Consider the following 15,553-nt stretch of genomic DNA (forward strand, 5'->3'; position numbering starts at 1 on the left):
TCGCAACTGCGCAGGCGCGGATGGTCGCAAATATATTTTTTCCCCCCGAACCAGAATTTCCCAAATTTCCGGTAATTTCTTTCAAAGTGGAAACACGGATTGTGCTCCAATTTTTATTTAATTGTTTTCGGGTTTTTTTTTTACTCTAGAAAAGTAGGGGGGTGCGACCGCACCCGTCGTACTCCCCCTTCGGACGGCCATAGACCAGCGATCACCCCGTACACTAGGAGTATCCCACACACGTGGGACAATTTACAGAAGCCAATTAACCTACAAACATGCATGTCTTCGGAATATGGGAGGAAAGCGGAGCACCCGGAAAAACCCACGCGGTCACAAGGACATACAAACTTTGTACAGACTGCACCCGTAGCAAGGATTGAACCCAGGTCTCTGGCGTTGTAAGGCAGCAACTCTACCACTGCACCACTGTGCCACCCTCTCTCTCACCTACAATGGCAAGTGGTCTTAAATGACACGTCACTGGGGAGTGGGAGGTGGTGATGAAAATAGTCAGTGGTCAAGACTTTCACGTGAGTGGGTGGGATGCTTGTTGACTGCTGGACTTGCTGTGCCTTGACATAACGGATTCCATCACAGAGGTGGTCAACCTGAAGAGTACCTTTAGCAACAGACTGGTTCCACCAAGATGTAGGACAGAACGCCACCGGAGATCCTTCTTCCCTGTGCCTATCAAACAGTACAAATCCTCACCCTTCTGTCGTGGGGTAGACTGAGACTGAACCCCCCCCCCAATCTTTGCATATCCCCAATCTTTGCATATCCCCAATCCTTTCCACTCATCACTTTAATTTAATGTTTCATGTATTTTGTGTTTTTATGACTGTTGGTAGATCAATTTCTCTCCTGGGATAAATAAAGTTCTATCGTATTGTATCGTAGTTATGTGAATGCTCCCACTGACAGATTTACAGCAAGATCAGTTTTAATTACAGTTCAGCAGTTGGGGAATAATGCTCACCATTGCGCTGTACAATCCCAGGCATTGTATCTGTCCCGTGATTCTGGGGCAAATAGTGTGCCAGAGTAATTTTACTGGGCTCTAGCCCAGATCTTGGTCAGCCAGCCAGATCAAGAAAATCCTACATTTTGTTTTACTTATTCATTTTCTGGGATATGGCAAGGGCAGCATTCATTGCCCATTTTTTGGGAATGATGATGTTTTGGGATGATATTGTCTGGGACAGCAAGTACTTGAATGATGGATGAGCCAAAGGAAACATTTCTTTGGGAAATACCAGAGATAATGTTATTTAAAAAGTTAAAGCTGATAGCTATCATGGAGATGCTATTATCTGTCCAGAAACCCAAACACAGATGCGCATTCATGAAATTATTATTTTTCAGCAATATTCTTTGCATGAACCAAGATGTTATCGACAGCTGAAGTTCACCCACCTTGCTAAAATTGCCTCAAAAAAGAGCCAGCCTACACATAAAAGCAATTTCAGATTTCTAGCATCTGCAGTTTTATGATTCTCAATTAGATATAAAAACTGTCAGGTAGGAAACATTTACAGAAATATAGTTCTAAAATCCTGCACTGTTAACCTTTCAAAATGTATTTACATATTACAGCACAGAGGCGGCTGCTCAGCCCATTGGATTCATGTCAGTTCTCAGCGGAGCAATCCCTTCAGTCAAATACCCCTTCCCTTTACTCTTGTAACCATCAAACTATTCTCATTCAGGTCCCCTATCAGCTTCTGATTATTTTGGCACTCCTACATCAAAGAGCAATTAACCTAATATAATGTCTCTGGAATATGGGAGGAAACCAGAGCACACGGAGGTCACTGGGAGAACATGCAGACTCCTCACATACCACACCTGGGGTCAGAATGGAGCCTAGGTCCCTGGAGCTGTGAGGCAACCTGTTTAAAAACTCTCCCACACTCATTTGACATCACTGAGTCAATTTAACATTTTGCCAATTATGCAACTTAAAATTTGCAGAGTAGAAATGCTGCAAAGTGCTATTTTTGTACACTACGCAGAAACAGGCACTGCAGAACCTTGGCACTGTCCAAATTGTGTGCGCAAGCCCTGAGATAGAGCTTCAAATAGAATTTCCAGCAAATAACATTCAAATTTGGGACTCCAAGGATCAGTGTCCCTTCACACAGCAAGGGTTGAGGGTGGTGTGCAGCAATGGGGAAAAAGCTGTCAATGACTGCAAATTTGCAGCAAGGTTTTCTAAAGAGCCCTGGAGCAAAGGGGAATTTTCGTTAAGTTTGCAGATGACACTAAATTAGGTGATATTGTACACAGTGAAGCACTTCACATGCCCTTCGTCTCTTCAATGACTTCAGTTTTCCAGGCTCCCACTCCCTCATCTTTATTATGGATGTCCAGTCACTCTGCACCTCCATTCCCCACCAGGAAGGTCTTAATGCCCTCCGTTTCTTCCTCGACCGCAGAACCAGCCAATTCTCGTCGACTAACGCTTTTCCTCCTCCTAGCAGAGCTGGTCCTTGCCCTTAATAACTTATCCTTCGACTCTCCCTACTTCCTCCAAATCTAAGGCGTAGCTATGGACACTCGCACGAGCCCCAGCTATGTCTGCCTCTTTGTAGGGCACGGCGAACAATCGCTGTTCCAGGGGTACACTGGCCCTATCTCCGAACTCTACCTCCGCTGCATTGATGACTGCTACCCGTGCAGAACTTACTGACATCATCAACTTCACAACTAATTTCCATCCTGCGCTCAAATTCACTTGGGCCATCTCCGACATCTCCCTACCGTTTCTAGATCTCACCGTCTCCATCACAGGTGACAGACTATTGACTGACATCTATTACAAACCCACTGACTTCCATAACTATCTAGACTACACTTCTTCCCACCCTACTTCCTGTAAAGACTCTATCCCCCACTCCCAATTCCTCCGTCTACGCCACAACTGCACCCAGGATGAGGTTTTCCTCTACCAGGTCATCGGAGATGTCCTCATTCTTTAGGGAACAGGGGTTCTCCACTTCCATTATAGATGTGGCTCTCACTAGTGTCTCCTCAATATCCCGCAGCTCCTCTCTTGCTCCCCCTCCCCCCATTCGTAACAAGGACAAAGTCCCCCTTGTCCTCACCTTACCCCACATCAGCCGTCGCGTACAGCATATAATCCTCCAACATTTTTGCCACCTCCAACGGGATCCCACTACTGGCCACATCTTCCCATCTCTACCCCTTTCTGCTTTCCGCAGAGACCGTTCCCTCCGCAACTCCATGGTCAACTCGTCCCTTCCCACCCAAACCACCCCCTCCCCAGGTACTTTCCCCAACAACCGCAGGAGATGCAACACCTATCCCTTTATCTTCCCCCTCGACCTCGTCCAAGGACCCCGACAGTCTTTTCAGGTGAGGCAGAGGTTCACTTGCACCTCTTCTAACGTCATCTACTGGTATCCGCTGTTCCAGGTGTCAACTCCTGTATATCGGTGAGATCAAGTGCAGGCTCGGCGATCGTTTTGCTGAACACCTCCGCTCAGCCAACCTAAACCTACCTGATATCCCGGTTGCTCAACACTTTAACTCCCTCTCCAATTCTCAATCTGACCTTTCTGTCCTAGGCCACCTCCATTGTCAGAGTGAGGCCCAGCGCAAATTGGAGGAACAGCACCTCATATTTCGCTTGGGTAGCTTACACCCCAGCGGTATGAACATTGACTTCTCTAACTTCAAGTAGCCCTCTCTCTCCATCCCCTCCCCTTTCCCAGTTCCCCCACCAGTCTTACTGTCTCCGACTACATTTTATCTCTGTATCGCCCACTCTGCTGACATCAGTCTGAAGAAGGGTCTCGACCCGAAACGTCACCCATTCCTTCTCTCCAGAGATTCTGCTTGACCGGCTCAGTTACTCCAGCATTTTGTGCCTAAGATCATTATCAAGAATTACATCAGGATCTTGATCAGCTGGGTAAGTGTGCCAGGGATGACTAATGGTGTTTAATTGATTTAAGTGTGACATGTTGCATTTTCGGAAATCAAACCAGGGTAGGCCTTTCACAGTGAACCTTAGGACCTAGGGGAGTTTTGTAAAACACAGGAACCTCGGAATACGAGTACAGTTCCCAGTAAGTGGCCCCATAGGTGGCCAGTGTGAAGAAGGCTTTTCACACGCTGACCTTCATCAGCAAAGGCATTGAGTATAGAAGTTGGAATGATATGTTGCAGTTGCACAAAACGCTAGTGAGGCCGCACATGGGAGTACTGTGTTAAGTTTCCATCACCCTGCCTAGGAAAGATGCCATTAAGCTGGAAAAAATACAGAAAAGATTTATAAGGATGTTGTCAGGATTCAACGAGCAGAGTTCTTTGGAGAGAATGGGCAGGCTGTGACTTTATTCCTTGTGGCGTAGGTGGCTGAGAATGATTTTACAGAGGTGTATGAGAAGCATGGACAGTCTTTTTCCCAGCGTAGGAAAAAAATAACTGGAGGGCATAGGCTTAAGGTGAGAGGGGAAATATTTGATGGGGACCTGAGGGGCAACATTTTCCATATAGGGCCGTTATGTGTATGGAACGAGGCAGGTACAATAACACAAATTAAATGGCACAGGGCCATGGATTTGCACAGGTACAACCAATCTAGAATCTCACCTATTCCTCTATTACTCTCCCTCCTTCCACCCCCCCCCCCCCCCCCCCCCCGCTTCTTTCCACCCTTTAGCTTCGCAATTCACAACACTTTAATCCTCACACTTTTTGCTTTTATCTCTGGCCTTTGTGCCAACCTATCTGCCTATCAACCCCCCTCCCCCTTCACCTGCATCCACCTTTGCCCTGCCTCTCCCTCTTCTAGCTTTCTTCACCCGTTCGTCCGTCCAATTAGTCCGAAGAAGGATCTCAATCATAAAGGTCATGTATCGATGTTCTCCAGAGATGCTGCCTGACCAGCTGAGTTATTCCAGCACTTTGTGTCCTTTTAGGTACATAGATAGGTCAGGTTTAAAGGTATATGGGTCAAATGTAGGCAAACATGGGCACCTTGGTCAATATGGACGAGTTGGGCTGAAGGGCTGCAAGACCCTATGACAGCACGGGATGGGAATAAACATGCACTAAAACCCATTTTCCTGGATTGAGGTGCGTGAAGTGCACACAGCTCATCTTCCCTCATACTGACATACTTACACTTTTTAGATATTTAAATTTTAATTTTGAATCCTGTGGGTTAGTGGAGAATGGCAAGAATACCTTTGAAAACTAAAGATCAGCAGTTCATGGTATTTAATGCACTGCAATGTCACTTACATAAATACAATTTCAAATACAACCCAGTGAGAGAGATTTAAAGAGTGAACCAAGAAACAGTAGTGCATGTTAAATCGCATCCTGTTTTGTTATTGAGTCACACAGCACGGAAACAAACCTTCAGCTAAACTCGTCCATGCCCACCAAGATGCCCATGTAGGATAGTCCCATTTGCCCATGTTTGACCCATATTACTCTCAACGTTCACTATCCATGAAAGCTGTACAGAAATGGCTAAATTTACCAGCACATTCCCCAACTTCCCTTATGAACCAAAACTGTACAAATCAATAACTGAACATTTCCAACCAAGTGGGGTGGAGAATTCCAAGATTCATAATCCATCAATTCAGGAAAGCTTTACACCATCGTCAATTTTTTATCCCAAAATGGTGTCCCTAAGTTTTAGCCTCCACAGTCAGGCTAAGATTAGAGACCTGGTAATTGCGAAATTAGCAATGCTACCGTAACCCCATGAGCCTTAGAGCTGTGGGACTCGACCTCAGGTATTAATTCTTACACTCTCAGCTGAATTTTACTTGAGTTTTCATTTATTGAGAAATCTAGATAAAGGATTTGTCATGGTTTAAATTACGTACATTTTCTGCACCGCTTCATATTTGGACAAAGGAAGAATTCCTTGTATAATACACATCTTAATAATCGCAAATATTTTTCAAAATTGACAAGCCTTTATAGGAACACTTTTTTATGAAGTCGAAATAGATTAAATCTAAAACTATTAGCACTAACACTATCAATCAAACTGAAATAACTACATTTCATAAGCAATATTAAATTAAATGTTTACCACAGTGCAGGAGGAACTGAAGAAGTGTTCTGACCCAAAATGTTGCCTGTTCATTCTCTCTACAGATGCTGCCTGACCTGCTCAGTACTTGGGTTTTGCTCAAGTTTCCAGTATCTGCAGTTGCTTGTGTCTCCAAGATCTACAAAGCATGATATATCTTCCATACTGCCTACAAAACACACTGGTATTGACTCAATGGTCCCTGAGCTGTAACAATTATATGATTGCATTATCTCTGGCACATCATTGCCACATTTATTCCTAGTTATGATATGAAAGATTAAGAGCAAGATATGATTAAAGTTACAAAGCATTCCTCCTGCTTTATCAAGGGTTTGCTCTTCAGCTTTTGTCCACAACCTTAGTGTCAATGCAACATCAACACACCTGAACTTGGGAAAGACCTATCAAGCCACAGGAGCAGCAGGTCTCTGAAGCCTGTTGGCAATGGTGCTCTCATTTTGCACACCAGATTCAAATAAGCGAGTTCGGTATTCCGAAAAACGCAAGGAATCATGGGATTTGTCAAAGGTCACAAGCGATAAAAACTCTCGGCAACTGTGCCGCGGCATGGACACAGACCTGTGCCTCACCTGCAGCCAAGACCGAACCCGGGTCCCCGGCGCCACAAACGCTGCTGAACCGCCACTGGACTATCCCCGTCCCCTCCCGAGTGTTCCCCCCCCCCATCTGGGGGGGGGAGGGGGGGGCGGCCAGAGATGTTGGGAGTCAGACGGGAGCGGCGCCCCCCAGCCCACAACCAGCGGGGAGAAGCAGCGCTAAATCCAGCTTAACTCTGCCTGTCTCGCCGGGTTAACCTACAGCCTTGCCTGGACACGAGCCTGGAGCCGTGGAGCTAGTGCTGCTTCTCTGTGCTGGCTGTAAGCCTGGGCCATCGTTCCCGTAAGCCCAGACAGGGCTGGTAGGTTAACCCGGCGAGACATGCACAGTTGAGCTGGATTTAGCGCTGCTTCTCTGCGCTGGCTGTGGGCACAGCTCCCATCTGACTCCCGACGTCTCTGGCCGCCCTCGGGCAGGGGGGCACTCGGGAGGGGACGGGGATGGTCCAGTGGCGGTTTGGCAGCTATTGCGGCGCCGGAGACCCGGGATCGATCCTGGCTGCGGTTGAGACGCAGGTCTTTGTGCATGCCGCGGCACAGCTGCAGAGAGTGTGTTTCGTTTGTGACCCATGATCTGCGCATGCGCAGTCGGAATACCAAACTCGCTTATTATCAGCAATCCTACAAGTTTTGGCACATCCTTAAAACAAATAGTGAATGTTATTTTTTTAATTTTCAAGCCACCCAATGCTTTCCTCCAAAAAGTTGATTTAGTATCACTATCTTATTGGTGGAAAATGGAGTGTAACTAGAAACAAAGAATTGCAGATGCCAGATAATACACAAGAGGACACAACGTGCTGGAGAAACTCAGTAGGTCAAGCATTATCTCTGGAGAACATGGATGGTGACATTTTGGGTCGAGACCCTTCTTCAGACTGGTGGAGGAGAATCTAGACTTTGTAACTAGACTTTGATGGATACCTTCCACAGGTGCTTGTAGCTGAGCTATGAGCATAACGAATGTCTCAACATAGGATGACACCACAAAATAATCTAATGCATCCAGTTTAAAAACAAAAGTGAATTGAATAAATTTACAAATTGGATGACAAATAAAACCAAGGACAATTAACTTCAAAATTATCAAATTCGTTTTCTGCAATCAACTTTTAAACAAATTCTAGCAACGGATAATTTATCCCTCGATTAAAAAACAATATAAATTCTATGAAGCGCTCCATTTATCCTGCAACTGTTATGATCCATCTTGCTTTACTATCAAATTGCAAACCGTATACCAGATGGTGACAACTGTACTTAACCTTTGGCTGACATAAATTTTCTGATAGCTAACTTTAGTAACTCTTCCAAGTGTTCAGTTATATCGGCTAACCCCCCCCCCCCCCCACCACCCCCTCCCATAGTGGGGTTTGCCGATATAATACGAACATCGCTAATTTATATTTTAATTCCTGATACAGCCTTATACTTATTCAATCTAGAAATTGTAACTGCAATCACAAGAGCACAAACCCACTGTAACTAGATCATTTCTTTGGAACTTCACAAGTGAGGTTGTTGCAGTAAATAGAGATGTATTAGTTGCACTGGTAAACAGAGTAACGAGTAACCTGTTTTTCCATAGTGAATTTTCTATTGGGAAAATGTGAATAAAAGCCAGCACTGCTACTTATTTAAATTCAATTCAATTCCCAGTTCCATCACTACCGGGCGGACAGGATTTCAACAGGTCACAGATCAGTCATGACCTTATCGAATGGCACAGCGAGCATGCAAAGCCAAATGACCCCTTCCTGTTTCTATTTACATTCATATGGTCAGAAAGGATATCCAGAAATGTTATTTGTAGGTCGTCCTCCCTATCCTATTTGTAGACGGTACAATTATGGTATATTCAGAAATATATATTCTCATTCTTCAAAAGGCGCAGAAAGAACGAGCAAGTTCTGCAGATCCCGAGGTCACCGGCACTCACGAGCTTCCCGGCTTGCATTTGTAAAACTTTCTCCTCGCGGCCTGCACAACGAGTGAAGTCGCGTCCCTCCCCCGCCCCCTCCCTCCCACTGCTATAAGATCTTTGCTGCTAACCGCTCCTATCCTGCTCCTCTCTTCCCCCCCCCCCCCCGCTCCGGATTTCCAGTTTGTCGGCCCTGTGCGCTCTCTCTCTCCCTGGGCTCTCTCCACTTTTCGCAGCCCACTCACTCGCCCGGCTCCCCTCCACCTCACCCCCCCCTCCACCTCACCCCCCTCCTCCTCTCTCCCCTCTCTTCTCAACCCTCCTCCTCTCTCACCCCCTCTCTCCCCTCCCTCCCTCCTTGCCCACCAACTACCCCCTCTCTCCCTCCCCCCTCTACAACCCCCTCCCCCTCCCTCACTCCCCTCCACCCCCCTCCCTTTCCCCCCACCTCCTCTCCCACCTCACCCCCCTCTCTCTTCCCCCTCCCGCTCTCTCCCCCCTCCCCCACTCTCCCATCCCCCTCTCCCCCCTTCCCCCCCCTCTCCCCCCTTCCCCCCCCCACTCCCTCCTCTCCCCACTCTCTCCCCCCTTCCCACTCCTCTCTCTCCCCCTCCCCCCCCCCTCTGCCCCCGCTCCAGCCCTCCCCCGCTCCCCTCCTCCAGACTCCAGTATGAAAAGACTGGACCATTTCCCACCCAACCAATACTTCACACCCATTCACAGCCTGACCTCAGTCTGCAAAGACCGGGCCCTTCTACACCCACCCCCCTCCAATCATCACTTCACACCCAATTACCCACACCCTCCTTGCTGAACAACATCACTTCATCCGCAACGGCCGTGAGCCCCAGGCCGAGCTCAGTGATCGTTTGCCTGCTTCTGCTGCTGTTGGAGGTGAGACGTTACGCCGCGCCAGGGTCTTGGGCCGTCAGTTACGCGACAAGCCGGTGGCGCGCAAAGATTTAGTGCAGGATGAAATCCACACTCCTCCACGCCACTCCACACTCCTCCCCACCATGCGCCCGTCCCACGCTACCCACGCGCAACCCACACACTAGCAGGTCGCGTAAATGGCGCGCGAATGACGGCCAAGTGGGACAAGCCCTTTAGACTCTCGTTATGGGGACAGTCATTACCTGGCATTTCTGTGACAAAAAAGAAACAACACTATTTTTTACACAAAACTGGTGACCTCTGCACCTGCAGAGAATGAAGCAGTAGAAACAAAGAACTGCAGATGCTGCTTTACAAAAAAGGTCAAAATGCTGGAGAAATTCAGCGGGTCAGGCAACATATCTGGAGAACATGGATAGGTGACATTTCAAGTCGGGACTTCTTCTTCATACTCGAGCAGGAGCACAAAGCAGATAAATCTAAAACCACTCTAAATCTAAAACACCAGCTACCAAGTTACATTTGCCAAATGTTGTCACCGTCTGCAGCAAGTCAAATCTGTACAGTAATGCTTGGTGAAATTGTGTGGATTACTCCACACGGCCTCTTGGCAAACAGAATCAACTGCAACACACTAGTGAAAGTACCAGTGAAGCTGCCATGGAGCTGCCATGGAAGTGGCGGCGCTGTGATACGGCTGCGGCTCGCCTGCAGTCTGTCTGTTTTTACTTTTTTGTGTTGTTTTTTTTTGTCTAGTTTAGTAATTTTTTTGGTTATTAGGTGGTGTTATGTGTCGGGGGGGGGGGGGAGGGGTGAAACAGGGCTTTCTGTCTCTCCCTTCAGGGGAATGCGACTTTTTGTCGTATCCCCCTTCTCTACCCCCGTCTGCGCTGAGGCCTAATGGCGGAGCTGGCGGCCTCCAACCTGCGACCGACCTCGAGGGTCCGGAGCCAGCCGGGACTTACCAACGCGAGGCTGACCGTTTTCGAGCTGTGGCGACGTCCGGGCAGCGGCACGACTCGGCGCTCCGGTGAGGGCGGACGGCGCGGGGCTGAGATACTCCCGGGCGGGCGGCACGGCTACCGGCTGGAAGGCGCTCCGGTGGGGGCAGCCCGGTGCGGGGCTGAGACGCTGCCGTGTGGGTGGCTTGGCTACCGGCTGGAAGGCGCTCCGGTGAGGGCGGACCGGCTACCGGCTGGAAGGTGCTCCCGTGGGGGCAGCCCGGTGCGGGGCTGAGACGCTGCCGCGTGGGCGGCCCGGTGCGGAGACGGTGCTCCGGCGGCTGAGGCGGCGTTCTGGCGGCGGCGACCTGGATCCGGGGCTCGGCCGCGGGCCAGTGGAGGACAATGTCGGGAGCTCGCAGGTCACAGGCTGGTGCCTGTTTTCCGGAGCTCCCGTGGCAACAGCTGCGTCCGCTGGACTGGAGGGCGGCAGCTTCGACCACCACCGGGCCGCGGAACTTGAACCGCGGGACTGACTTACCATCGCCCAGTGGGGTATCGCCTCGGCGCAGAGGGAGAAGAGGAGGGAAGAGACAGTAACTCTAAGACTTTTGCCTCCATCACAGTGAGGAGGTGTTTGGTGAACTCACTGTGGTGGATGTTAATTTGTGTTTATTGTGTGTTGTTATTATTACATGTATGGCTGCAGGCAACAGCATTTCGTTCAGACCGAAAGGTCTGAATGACAAATAAAGGATTCAATTCAATTCAATTCAATTCAATTATCTTCAATGAAGTGCAAAATGTCTCTCACCTTTCCCTTAATTGTGCACGGCACTGGCATTTGCTTGCCATGGATTTCTTGAACGACAGCGAACAACTGGTGAAACTGACAGGGTGGGGCTGTGGGAGGAGATGCAGGAACTTTGGGCCAGGCAGCTTCAGAATTTTGTGATTCTCCCACAGAAAGTGCACTCCACCTCTGACTTCTTTGACAGCAGGAAAAGTTGTATAACAGCTCAAAGTAGGCTGTAAACTATCTTCTGGTGTCCCAAAGATACTCCATGCTAAATTTCAAAGCAGATTTGGTTGAGAAATGCGTATTGGTCCTCCCCAGGTTACATACATTTGAATTATGTGCAGTTTGCACATGCAAACAAGCATTTAGGAGATGCTTAGGAGAGTTTAGGCAGCAACATTTCTGACTCGCAAATCATTCGAATCATGAACAGTTCTCAGAAAAGGAACCCCATTGTGACCCGGAAAGAACGTGTATTAATAATTTTACTTGTGTTAAAACTGATGGGAAAGACGTTGACTCATTCCATAAAGAATGTAAAGGGACGGATGTGAAAATTTCAAAATGTGGACATTTTAGCATTTGAAAAACTAAATAAGGGCTCTAAATGGAAACTAAGGAAGCACTGAGACTGGTCAGGGTCAACTTTCAAAGAGCTTCCCTCAATAAAAATGAGCCCTGATAGATGGTCACCTAATAAAGGGATCTGGAAAGCTCAATAAAAGCTGCAAAGTTAATGAACAGAAATATGTGTCACATTAATCTCAAAACGATAAACTGTGAGGGAGATAAGGGAAGAACAGCCCAGCACATAGATTTGGCAGGTACACAAAATTGCTGGGGAAACTCAGCGGGTGCAGCAGCATCTATGGAGCGAAGGAAATAGGCGACGTTTCGAGCCGAAACCCTTCTTCAGACTCCTTCGCTCCATAGATGCTGCTGCACCCGCTGAGTTTCCCCAGCAATTTTGTGTACCTTCGATATTCCAGCATCTGCAGTTCCTTTTTGAACACATAGATTTGGCATTTTGCTTCATAATGCACATTATTATTTCAACTGAGGGTTGACATCCATTGGAACTGATACAACTTTGCAAAAAAAACCTTGAAAGGATGACCCCAATTGTACCCCGTCAATTATGCCGTGTTCAAGGCCACAATTTTCAGCTGTTTTTTCAAACTACACTATTTATCATAAAATTTGCTGCAGCATTAACATTCCTAATTTGCAGAGTGGTCAAGAGAATGCAAAGTCATATGATAATCAATGGGAATTGTACCATCAGGACCCCAGAAAAAATATTCAATCACCCAACAAATCATGATCTCATTTGACAAAAAAAACTCTTATAAAGAGGAATGACATGATTCTTTATCAATTAGCTCAATAATGAAATCTATACTTAATGGACTGCAAACATATTTTAGCTTTATATGAGGCTTTAAATATTCATGGTTTTTAAAAAATAATTATACTCTGAGGTAGTTTGCTGGCAAGTCATGGAATGTGCAGATATATAACAATTCTCCGTTCTGACTTGCATACATACAGCATACAGGTAACCAAACATTATGCCAACAGAACAGCTCCAGAGTAATGCTAAATACTATTAAAAGCATAAAATGTATTCCAATTAGCTTGGAGTTTCATATTTTGTGCTCAAATATACAGAACAAGTCAAACAATTTGTCCCAAGTAGATCAAGAAATTTCAACACTGTCAAGGAAAGCAAAATTATAGCCAAAAGTGCCCCCAGCGTAAAACTACTTTACCCGCTGATTGTGGGGGCATATTTGCTTACACCTCAATTCTTCAATCTTCTTTCTTAGATCCTTAATTTACTAAGCCAAAAGCAATTGCCTCCCGCAAAGGATTTCTGCCAGATATCATGGTTAAGGTACAAATACAGCCAGGCAGCAAAGCCTGTGATAAATGATGGCCTGAACATTAAAAAGAGACATTTTAAAAGGCAGATAATTAGGAAAGGAAGACACAAGGAAATTTCAAAGGGATATTGACAAGTAAGTGAACAAGAAGATGCAGATGGCAAGCGCTGTGAAGAAACACAAAATTAACCACACTGGTAGAAAATTGGTAAAGCACAATTATTTTAAAACCGGAGAGTCAGGAAATATTGTTATGACGAGGGACCCAAGTATCTTGTTATGTTGTTAACATGCAAATCCAGCAAACAATTAGGATGGCAAATTATATTTTCAGTTCACTGAACTTTCATTATAAAGTGATTGGAAGACAAGAACAAAGACCAATTCCAATTGTGTAGGAACTTGGCTTTAACATATCTAGAGGTTCTCCTTGCCAGACGATTATATAGTCTGTGTACCACAGGACAGCTAATGTTGTGCCTTCATGCAAGCAGCGCAACAAGGATAAACCAGGGAACTGTAGGCCGGTGAGCCTTCAATCAGTGGTGGGAATGTTTATTTGCTTTTGCAAAGCCAAGACATGATTAGGGCTTTATGTGTGTGAAATCATGCTGCGTGAATGACTATTTTTGAAGAGATGCCCAAGAGGGATGATGAGGAAGGCCAGGGGATGTTGTCTACATGGGCTTCAGCAAGGCCTTTGAAATGTTCTAGCATGGTAGGCTGGTCCAGAAGATTAGTACATAGGATTCAGGTTGAACTGACCAATTGGATACAAAATTGGATGGTAGGAATCACATGGTGGTAGTGGAGGGTTTGGGTTAGGGAAGAAGGGTCCTGACCTGGAACATCATCTGTCCATTCTTTCACAGATGATGCTTGACTAACTGAGTTCCTCCAGCACTTTATGTTTTGCTGAGAGATGACAAGACTGAGGTAAGCACAATTATGAGATATGGAGGATAGCCATAGTTTGTTTCCATGGCAGGTGTGTCTAAAGCTAGAAAACATTGCTTAATGTGAGAGGTGAAAGATTTAAAGGAGATCTGGGGGTCAAATCATTTATAAAAAGTGTTGTTAGTCCCTCGAGTGAACTGCCAGAGGAGAAAGCAGGAATAGCAGGAATTTTCACACAGAGAGTGGTGAATCTCTGGAACTCTCTGCCACAGAAGGTAGTTGAGGCCAGTTCATTGGCTATATTTAAGAGGGAGTTAGATGTGGCCCTTGTGGCTAAAGGGATCAGGGGGTATGGAGAGAAGGCAGGAACAGGATACTAAGTTGAATGATCAGCCATGATCATATTGAACGGGTGCAGGCTCGAAGGGCCGAATGGCCTACTCCTGCACCTATTTTCTATGTTTCTATGAATAGTAACAACATTTAAGAGATATCTGGACAGGTGCTTGAATGAGTTGGTTAGAGGATAAGGAATTAATGCAGGCAAGTGGGATTAGTATTGATAGGTGTCATGGTTGATGAAGACATGGTAGGCCAAAGGGCCTGTTACTATGCTGTACACTTATGACACTAGTCTGACTCTTTAGATTGTCCAAGAAGGAGAGCAGCCTGGCCTATACTTCATGACGTTCAGAAGAACGTAAAGTGAACTCATTGAACCAAACACATTTTTCTAAAGGGGTTTTTAGGTAGATTCTGCAAGAAGACAAGAGACTGCAGATGCTAGAATCTTGAGTAACACACAAAGTGCTGGAGGAACTGAGCAAATCAGACAGCATAGGTGGAGGGAAATGGACAGACATTTCGGGTCGACTGAAGCGGCAAAGAAGTTGGGGTGCCCAGACAAAGAGTTCTAGTTTTAGAATACGAGGTTTCCCATTTGGATCCGAGAAAAGGAGACATTTCTTCACTAAAAGGGGTGTAAATTGTGAAACTTTCAAACACAGAATGCCATGATGAATAATCGAGATCGATTGGTTTTTGGATTCTGAGGTATATGAAGACAGCAAGGGATGGTAAAATTGAGGTTTATGATCAACATAATATGGTCAACATTAAGTGGACTCAAAGGGGAGAACCGTCTCTTCCTATTATGTTAAATTGGATAATACCAGGAACTGTTATTTTGATTAGAACAGCATGTAAATGTTGGACGAGAACATCTCAAAATGAAAGGCTAGATAATTGAATAAAGAACACGTCAGAATCGGGAAAATTGAATGCACATTTTGAATTTCTATCACAATGGCAGAATAAGCTGCTTTCTTAATGCTCAGGCAGATTAAATTCTTCAAAGCAGATCCCATTACAGTATATTTTGCTTTTAAATCTCAGGTTAACTAAATTATTCATGAACCACAGCAGGCACTGTTACATCTGTGCATGTTTGCTTTGCATCTTTATTTTGAATGCCGGCAGACATCAATTGCTGAGATAAGCAATGGTC

At 46.1% G+C, this 15,553-nt stretch overlaps 1 protein-coding gene and 1 long non-coding RNA gene across 2 annotated transcripts in view; one reads left to right on the forward strand and one right to left on the reverse strand.

Moving 5' to 3' along the window:
* mosmo (modulator of smoothened) overlaps window positions 1-15,553 on the reverse strand; it is a 95,261-nt gene that overhangs the window by 36,053 nt on the left and 43,655 nt on the right. The window lies entirely within an intron of this gene.
* On the forward strand, window positions 49-14,185 carry LOC116985706. The gene is made up of 3 exons (XR_004415336.1): window positions 49-101; window positions 9,836-9,846; window positions 14,176-14,185. It is a non-coding gene; the product is annotated as an uncharacterized LOC116985706 (long non-coding RNA).

The sequence above is a fragment of the Amblyraja radiata genome, chromosome 22 (genome assembly GCF_010909765.2).
Source record: "Amblyraja radiata isolate CabotCenter1 chromosome 22, sAmbRad1.1.pri, whole genome shotgun sequence".
Taxonomy (NCBI): domain Eukaryota; kingdom Metazoa; phylum Chordata; class Chondrichthyes; order Rajiformes; family Rajidae; genus Amblyraja; species Amblyraja radiata.